Source organism: Apium graveolens, chromosome 4, assembly GCF_009905375.1.
Source record: "Apium graveolens cultivar Ventura chromosome 4, ASM990537v1, whole genome shotgun sequence".
Lineage (NCBI taxonomy): Eukaryota > Viridiplantae > Streptophyta > Magnoliopsida > Apiales > Apiaceae > Apium > Apium graveolens.
The window spans coordinates 163,106,054-163,114,850 of record NC_133650.1 but is presented as its reverse complement, the minus strand read 5'-3'; positions in this window follow the sequence as shown (position 1 = coordinate 163,114,850).

Genomic DNA, 8,797 nt, shown 5'->3' with positions numbered 1-8,797 from the left:
TGTAAATAGTTTCAAGCCTATGAATAAACTCGGGGAGAATATCATGAAGATCATGCCTCAAAGAAAGTGTGAAGAAGCTTGGAGTTGAATAAATCTGTTTTGGGCAAAAACATTCTAAGTCAAGAAATCTACTAGTCACAGATTATGTGTTATAGAGAATTCATTCGAGAACTCCAGAATGACTTATCGAGAAGTCAAGAAAAGCTACTAGAGAAGTCAAGAAAAGCTATTAGAGAACTCATAGATATCGACAAGCCAAATTGAAGACATGAAGATTGAAGATATCGACAAGTCATTTCTTTACTAGAGATCTTTGAGATATCGACAAGTCAAAATATCACTAGAGATCTCTGAGATATCGATAAGTCAATTTTTCACTAGAGAACTCAGAGATATCGATAAGCCAAAGTGAAGACATGAAGATGAGAGATCTCGACAAACCAAATTCTCTTATAGAGAACTAGGAGACTTCAATAAGCCAAACAACTACAGAGTAATTAGAGATCTCGATAAGTCATTATACTTATCGAGATGTCGAGTTCTCTACATGACTAACTAAAGATCTCGATGTAAAACTCAAAGTACAGAATCCAGATCAGTTAAATATCCAAGATTATTAATCAACAAATAAATCAATCACTGATTTGAAAAGTTTACAAAAGCAGCTTGCAGAGTACAGGATCAAAGGCCAAGATTAACTGACAAAGTAAAGTCACAGACATGCACGATTTGCAAAGATATACTAAGCCAAAAATAGAAAGATCTACTTATCCAAAAGTAGGGTTTAGTACATGTTGTTGCATGCTGTGTAAAAACCAGTGTTTACTGTTCTATAAAGTAAACACTGGATCCTTTATTTTAAGTTGTAACAAATAGATCTAAAAAATCTTGTAACTCTCAAGAGAGAAGCTGAGTTCTTAACATACTAAGAACCCATAAATTTGTAGAAAAACAATAGCTTGATTTTAATATAAAATTAAGTGAGTTTTGAAAGATAAGTGTATTCATGTGCATGTTTTAATTATTCAGTTAAAGCACATTATCTCTACAATACGGATTACTTTGTTCACCATTCTTAAAAGTTCAAAAAGCCATTAAAATTGTCCAAAACACATTCACCCCCCATGTGTTACATTCATTACCCAACATAGATAAATAAATAAGGGGGAGTTTCCTTTGACATTATAGTCAAATTATTTAAAGTATGTCGAAATAATATTTTTCGACGATCTAAAAGTATTAATATGATTTTCTGAAATTCAGAAAATATTTTCAAATAGGTTTTATGATTTTTAAATGATATTAAATAATTTAATAAATATATAATAAATAAATAATAATTATTAAATGATTAAACCTCAAATAAATATATTTTAAATAAATATTTGAAATAATATTCCTCAACTAGTATAGGTTTTAAGAATTTAACTGAGTCATAACATATTAATTAATTGAATTTAAAATAAAATAACCGTTGGAGAATACTTCTCCTATTTAAATGAATATCCGAAATAATATTCATTATTCGAGTAATTAAATAAAGTTTGGGAATACGATATTTGGAAATCGTTTTAAATAAAATTCGAGGTATTTAATCTTTCGCAAGGTCATCGGGTCCTTGGAATAAAATAAGTATGGATTTTTGATCGTTCAAAATATCACGGGATGGTTCCCGGGTTTTCTCTTTGTAAACTCCGACCGACTGTCGGTCTTTTAATTTATGCATCACGCTTTATTGTAGCATCAGAATATTCTACAATATATTCATCGTAAACTCAATTGTTATTGATGCGCAAAACTTGAAATTTTACTATCATGGCAAACATGGCATTTTTACGAAAGACAGTAAAACAATTTTTTACAACACAACAGTAAATGGAGCCGGGTTCGTAAACTTGCCTGGGTGCTTTGAAGTGTAGGGTGCTCCAGGGTCCGCCCGAAAATCTATAATTATAAATAATTATCATTTCGTTAGATTCTGTTCGTGTTTATCGTTACTTGTACATACGCGATACTTACTATTCATTCACGCAACTTGCTTCACTCTCATTATTCCAATAAGTACAAGTACTTGTCATATTCGCTTTCTTTTCAAAATCCCTTATGTCCGTTAATGTCTTTTACATTTTGTCCCTCGGCTCCCCTCTCGATTCTTAAAGGTTTCTATTCGCGCAGTCTCGACTCCGACAATTTAATAAATTTTTTCATGGCTTGATATTGGATTTTGAAAATTGATTTTTCCTTGTTTCTTGAAATGGCCAAATGGATATTTTGCAGAGAGAAGAGAGAGATTTTTGTTGCTTGCCTTAGTTGCTTCTAGGAATTGTGATGTAATATTTTAGTATATATTCTTAGGATTTTCAAATTTAATTCACTCTAGCTAGCTTGCCTATTTTCTGAGCTATAATACTAGCTTAGGTACTTGCATTACTGTTCATTCTACTATTTACCAGCTAGGTTACTATGCTATCTAGGTAGGCTACTATTTGGTTGTTAACCATGGTTACTTTCTTACCTTAGTTATTTTGCATGGTTTGCATGGCTTGCATGGCTTGATACATTTTATTTATTCGATTACTTGTTCGCTTGTTCACTTATTCGTTTTCGTAATCAATCTTCCTAAGCGGTTCGCGGGGTAAATCCTTTCGTATACGTCCTTTATGCTTTGAAGCCTTGCACTTGGGTTTGAATTTGTAGGATTTTAGATTCGTAATTATATTGCGATTCTCGTATTCCTTGACGATTCGTAGATACGGTTGTTTTACAAAGTTCATTTTTTTCGAAAACTAATAGTGTTTACATACACTTATTTGGTACGTTTAATGATTTTATTGACTTGGAAACTAAATTTTCCATGCATAACATAGTGTGGGCTAAAACGTTTTCCCCGATTGTCAGGGTTACTATTCATCAAACATTTTACAAAGTCTCAAAAATTCGAGTTATTACAGTCTTTCCTCTAAAAAGGATTTCATCCCAGAATCAAATAGAATACAAGTGGGGATACCTTTCCTTCGTCACATCCTCTAGTTCCCAAGTTGACTATTCAACATTCTTGTTTCTCTACAAGATTTTGACCAGCTTGATAGTCTTGTTTCTCAACACTTGTTCCTTCTGGTCCATTACTCTTACCGGTTGCTCAACGTAAGTCAGGTCTGGTTGTAAGTCTACCTGTTCGTATTCTATCACATGTTATGCATCAGCATTGTACTTCCTTAACATTGACACATGGAATACGTTGTGCACATGTTGCAGATTAGGAGGCAAGGCGAGCTCGTAAGCTAGAGGTCCAATCCTCCTCAAGATCTCAAAGGGTCATATGAATCTGGGACTCAGTTTCCCTTTCTTCCCAAATCTCATCACTCCTTTCCATGGAGATACCTTCAATAACACTAAATCCCCCATTTTATACTCTCTATTTATCCTGGTTTGGTCGGCGTACTACTTCTATCTATCTTGAGCCGCTACCATCCTCTTTCTGATGAGTCCCACCGTCTCTTGGGTCTGCTGGACCAACTTGGGTCCTAGAATCTTATGTTCTCCAACTTCATCCCAACATAAGGGAGAGCGACATCTTCTTCCGTAAAGAGCTTCATACGAGGATATTCTTATGCTAGCATGATAGCTATTATTGTAGGCAAAGTCAATCAGGGGTAAGTGGTCATTCCAATTTCCTTTAAAGTCAATGACACATACACTTAGCATATCTTCTAGCGTATGGATAGTCTTTTCGTTTGCCCATCTTTTTGGGGGTGGTAAGCGGTACTCATATTTAGTCTGGTGCCTACACACTCTTGGAAGTTTCTCCAAAATAGGGAGTTAAACCTTGGGTCCCTATCTGACACTATGGCAACGGGAACCCCGTGCCTCATTACTATCTCTCTTAGGTAAATATCCACTAGCTTATCTACGGTGTACCTTTCGTTAATTGACAGGAAATGCGCAGACTTGGTCAGTCTATCTATGATAACCCATATGGCATCGTGATTGGTTTTTGTCCTTGATAGGCCCGTCACAAAATCCATGGCTATATGCTCCCATTTCCATTCCAAAATTTCCCGGGGCCTTAATAGTCCACTCGGTCGCTGATGTTCAGCCTTCACTCTCTGACACATCAAGCATTTTCTGACCCACTCTGCTACATCCCTCTTCATGTTAGGCCATCAATAATACTCCTTTAGGTCACAGTACATTTTCATACTTCCTGGGTGGATTGAATATCTGGAGCTGTGCCCATCGTGCAATAGCTCGTCCTTTAGTTCTTGCACATTCGGAACCTAAATCCGGGATGCATACCTCATGACTCCTCTCTCATCTTTCTCATATCTGACCTCCTCACCAGTAAATGTATCTCTTTCTTCATTCTTCTTCTTTTCTTGACACACTCGTATTTTCTCAGCTAGTTCCTGTACTAACCTAATTTCAAATAGCCCTTCTGATCCTTTACCGGTTATTCTCACATCGATCTCCATCTTCTCAAATCCTTTAACTAACTCCTCAGAAGTCATTACCATCTTGAGTCTCTCTTTCCTACTGAGGGCATCAACCACCACATTGGATTTACCCGGGTGATACAAGATTTCACAATCATAGTCCTTAATCAGCTCTAGCCATCTCCTCTGTCTCATGTATAATTCTTTCAAAGTAAAAATATACTTGAGGCTCTTATGATCTGTGTAAATCTCGCATTTTCCCCCGTACAAGTAGTGTCTCCATATTTTTAGGGCAAACATTATGGCTGCTAATTCTAGGTCATGGGTAGGGTACCTTATCTCATATTCCTTTAACTGCCGAGAGGCATATACAATAACCTTTCCGTGTTGCATTAGCACACATCCTAGCCCCTTGTGCGAGGCATCACTGTATATCACAAACTCTCCCTTTCCATTGGGAAGAGCGAGTATTGGTGCTGACACCGATCTCTTTTTCATTTCTTGAAATCTGTCCTCACATTTTTCTAGTCCACACAAACTTCTCCAGTTTCTGGGTAAGCCTAGTCAATGGGCCGGCTATCTTGGAAAAGTCTTGCACGAATCTCCGGTAATATCTCGCTAAGCCCACAAAACTCCTAACCTTGGTTGGGGTAGTCAGTCTTTCCTAATTGGATACCGCTTCTATCTTGGCGGGGTTGACTAAAACTCCCTTTTTGCTCACCATATGCCCTAAGAACTGAACTTTCTTTAACCAAAACTCACATTTTGAGAACTTGGCATACAACTTTTCATTATTCAAGGTTTCTAAGACTATCCTCAAATGTTCTGTATGTTCTTGCTCTGTCTTTGAGTAGATTATAATATCATCTATGAAGACTATCACACATATGTCTAGGTACTTCTTGAACACTCTGTTCATCAAATCCATAAAGGCTGCGGGTGTATTGGTTAACCCGAATGACATGACTAAGAACTCATAGTGTCCATACCAGTGCGAAAGGTAGTCTTTGGTATATCTTCCGGCTTGATTTTCAATTGGTGATATCCTGTCCTCAAATCTATGTTGGAAAAGTGTACAACACCTTTAAGATGGCCGAATAGGTCGTCAATCCTAGGGAGAGGGTACCTATTCATGATGATCAGCTTGTTCAACTCTCGGTAATCTATGCATAATCTCATACTACCATCCTTCTTCTTTACAAACAGCACTGGTGCACCCCAAGGTGACACACTTGGTCTTATCATCCCATTGTCTAACAATTTTTGCAGTTGAGAAGCTAGTTCCTTCATCTCTACTGGGGCTAGTCTATAGGGGGCCTTAGATACTGGTGTCATTGTTAGGGCTAAAACACGCGCTAATATTCACGCAATTATACGCGATCGCAAGTAATATAGAATAAATTCTAGTTTGTTCCCACAGGGATAGGTTTAGGTTAATGTCAATCAATGTATTTATGCAACACTAGTATGGTTATTATCCAATGCTAAGACGAGTAACAATTTGTGGTTGTTTATACTAAGATTAACTAAGAGATTATACTAAAGAATATAAACTAAGAAATTAAAGAGAATTGATTAATATATGACACAAATATGGGATTATAACTTCATTATATACTTCATTCAATAGCCTTTTCATTCTTAACCTTAGCATGTAATGGTGATGACACAAATCGGATAACACGAAACTGATAAACACCAACTTTCGTTGTATGAATACTATACTACCAGACATCTACAAAAGAGATAGAAGCTAAATAGACACCAATTATATTGAGACCCTATATGTCTATTGAATTTGACAACATAACAATTTAATGCACAAGTTATCCCTCCTGATTACATAGGGCAAGTAAGATGGTTAAAATTACCTACGAATCATGCATAACAAATACATGAACCTATGCTAGCATGGCAAGTTCTAAACCCTTAAATTCACTTTCGCTTCATTAAAGATTAACACACTATCTTATAAGTTCGCGACGCTCATAAGATGAATAAGCACAACCAAAACCAGGTTATCATAACATCACCACACACTGAGTCATCAAAACGAAAACTAAAGAAATCCATAAATAAATCCGTTAGAACCCCATGATAACGATTAGCCCATGATCGGACTCATCATCAACGTGGGTTCCAATGAAAGCATGGTATAATAAATGTAGTCTTTATACTTAATAAAACCAAGTACGAAACAAGAGTAAAGGTTCACGAATAAGAAAACTAGTATCCAAAGTTACAACTTAAAACAAAGAACGAGTATGGTATAATCAACGGTCTTCTTATGCCTTCTCCTTAAGCTCTAATACATCTCCTTATAAAAAACGAGTATAAGTTATGTTTATATAGAAGCCCACACAAAGTAAAAGTCTTCCGGATCAAAATTCCATGAGAAACAGGATTTATGAATTCGACCTGGCACGGCCGCGCACTTGACGAGCGCGGGCGCGCTGCATCTCTGGACTCCTGGCACGGCCGCACGCTATCATAGCGCGGGGGCACCATCTCTCTGGAAAAAAAATGCAAACTTCTTCTTTTCTTGCTGAATTGAGTTGGTCTTTTCACGAGCTTTTATTCTAGACACCATCCTTACACCAAATTAGCACTAAAACCATGCTAATTCACCTAGTTACTTGGTAAATGCCTGAAATGCAAAAACACTACAAAAACACGTTAAAACCACTAACAACTTGAGTGCAAAACATCAATCTAAAGCTTTTCGGAGCGTAATCAAGTGTCATAAATCCCACTAAACATACCCCCAAACTTGAATCAATGCTTGTCCTTAAGCATAAACAGACTCAAAGAACAAGAAATAATAATGCATGAATGCAAACTATATGAATGCAACGATCCCCATAGAATAACTAAACCAATTAACAAGCAACATCTCAACAAATGCAGTTATTCGCACAAAGATCAATCAAACCCCACAAACCAACTTACAAGCCAGAAACGTACGTGTGTGCAACTGCTTACAGATATACTATCGCAACTAGATCAATAATCATGACTCACTACTCATCAAAGCAATCACAAGGTTATAAATAGAATAAAAGCTAGACTCAAAATAACTTATAACACTTCAATTCTTATATCGGAGGTTTACATGGATTCACACTTTTATTCACAACACAAAATAACACAAATATGCTTATTTGATCGTGCAATAAGTGAGGTCCATAAAAGACTTATACAATAATACCCATGTAGCGAGCGTTAGGTTAGTGGATCCCAGACTATAAAAAGCCTTAGGTCACTAGGCACAAAGTCCCCTAAGAACTTAATAACTCGAGTATCAAAGAGCCTACTCGTAATCAATTATGAATAAACACATATTTTTCCATCTTTTTGTTTTTTTCCTTTTTTTCTTTTTTTTCACAAATTTCTAAACGAGTGCGTTTCGTTCCATCTCGTTCAACCCTAGACTACTCATATAAAATGAGCTAGCTACTAACAATTTGATAGCCAGCCACAACAACTAGCAATGAAATCCAATTTTCTCCAATTTTTATAATATCCATGTTAATTAATTATTAAGAGAATATCCTAAATTATAAATATAAACAAGTGATTAAACCTCGACAAACAAATAAACCATAACCATGATCTAGCCCTCAAGCAACCTATAAGACTTAGTGAAATACAATTGTCTCTAGCATGCAAATCAACTCGATAAGACTTAACATCACTAAATACGACATCACTACCTAGCATCAATATCACAAATCAATCGGCAAAATCATCTATGAGATCATGTTTATTATGCAAATGCATGAAACTATATGAACAAACTATCATAAAAACTACAAAAAATAATAAAAACAAAAAACTACTACACATGGTAAACATGCAACTATATGAACTAAATTAGCATGATTATGCAAACTACATGCGACTCACACAAAACACATAAATCCTTAACTAATACCCCTAAACTTAAAATATTCACTGTCCTCAGTGAAGGTAATAACAAGGAATCAGGCATACCTAATCAATACCAGGATCATCACCCTCAAGGGATGGAGTGTCAGGACTGTCTGGAGGTGGATACACTGAGTCCTCACCGAATTCTGGGCACTGGATGTCAACTATTGTGGCTCTGAAAGCAGTCCCCAACGCCTGGGTGAGGTCATGTGCAAACTTGCTATGGATGTCATGCATCGCATCCATCCTCCTAGCTAGATGCCTAAACTGCATCGTACTCAAACCAACACTGCACTTTGCTTCCTCCTCCTCCTGTTACTGCTGCGATCCTGAAGGACCAGCCTCCTCTCCCAACCAGCATAAGTCTGATCCACTGGCCTTCCACCTGGTAGATGGTCATAAGAATAACCAAGCCCCTTAGGATCGGGCTTCCC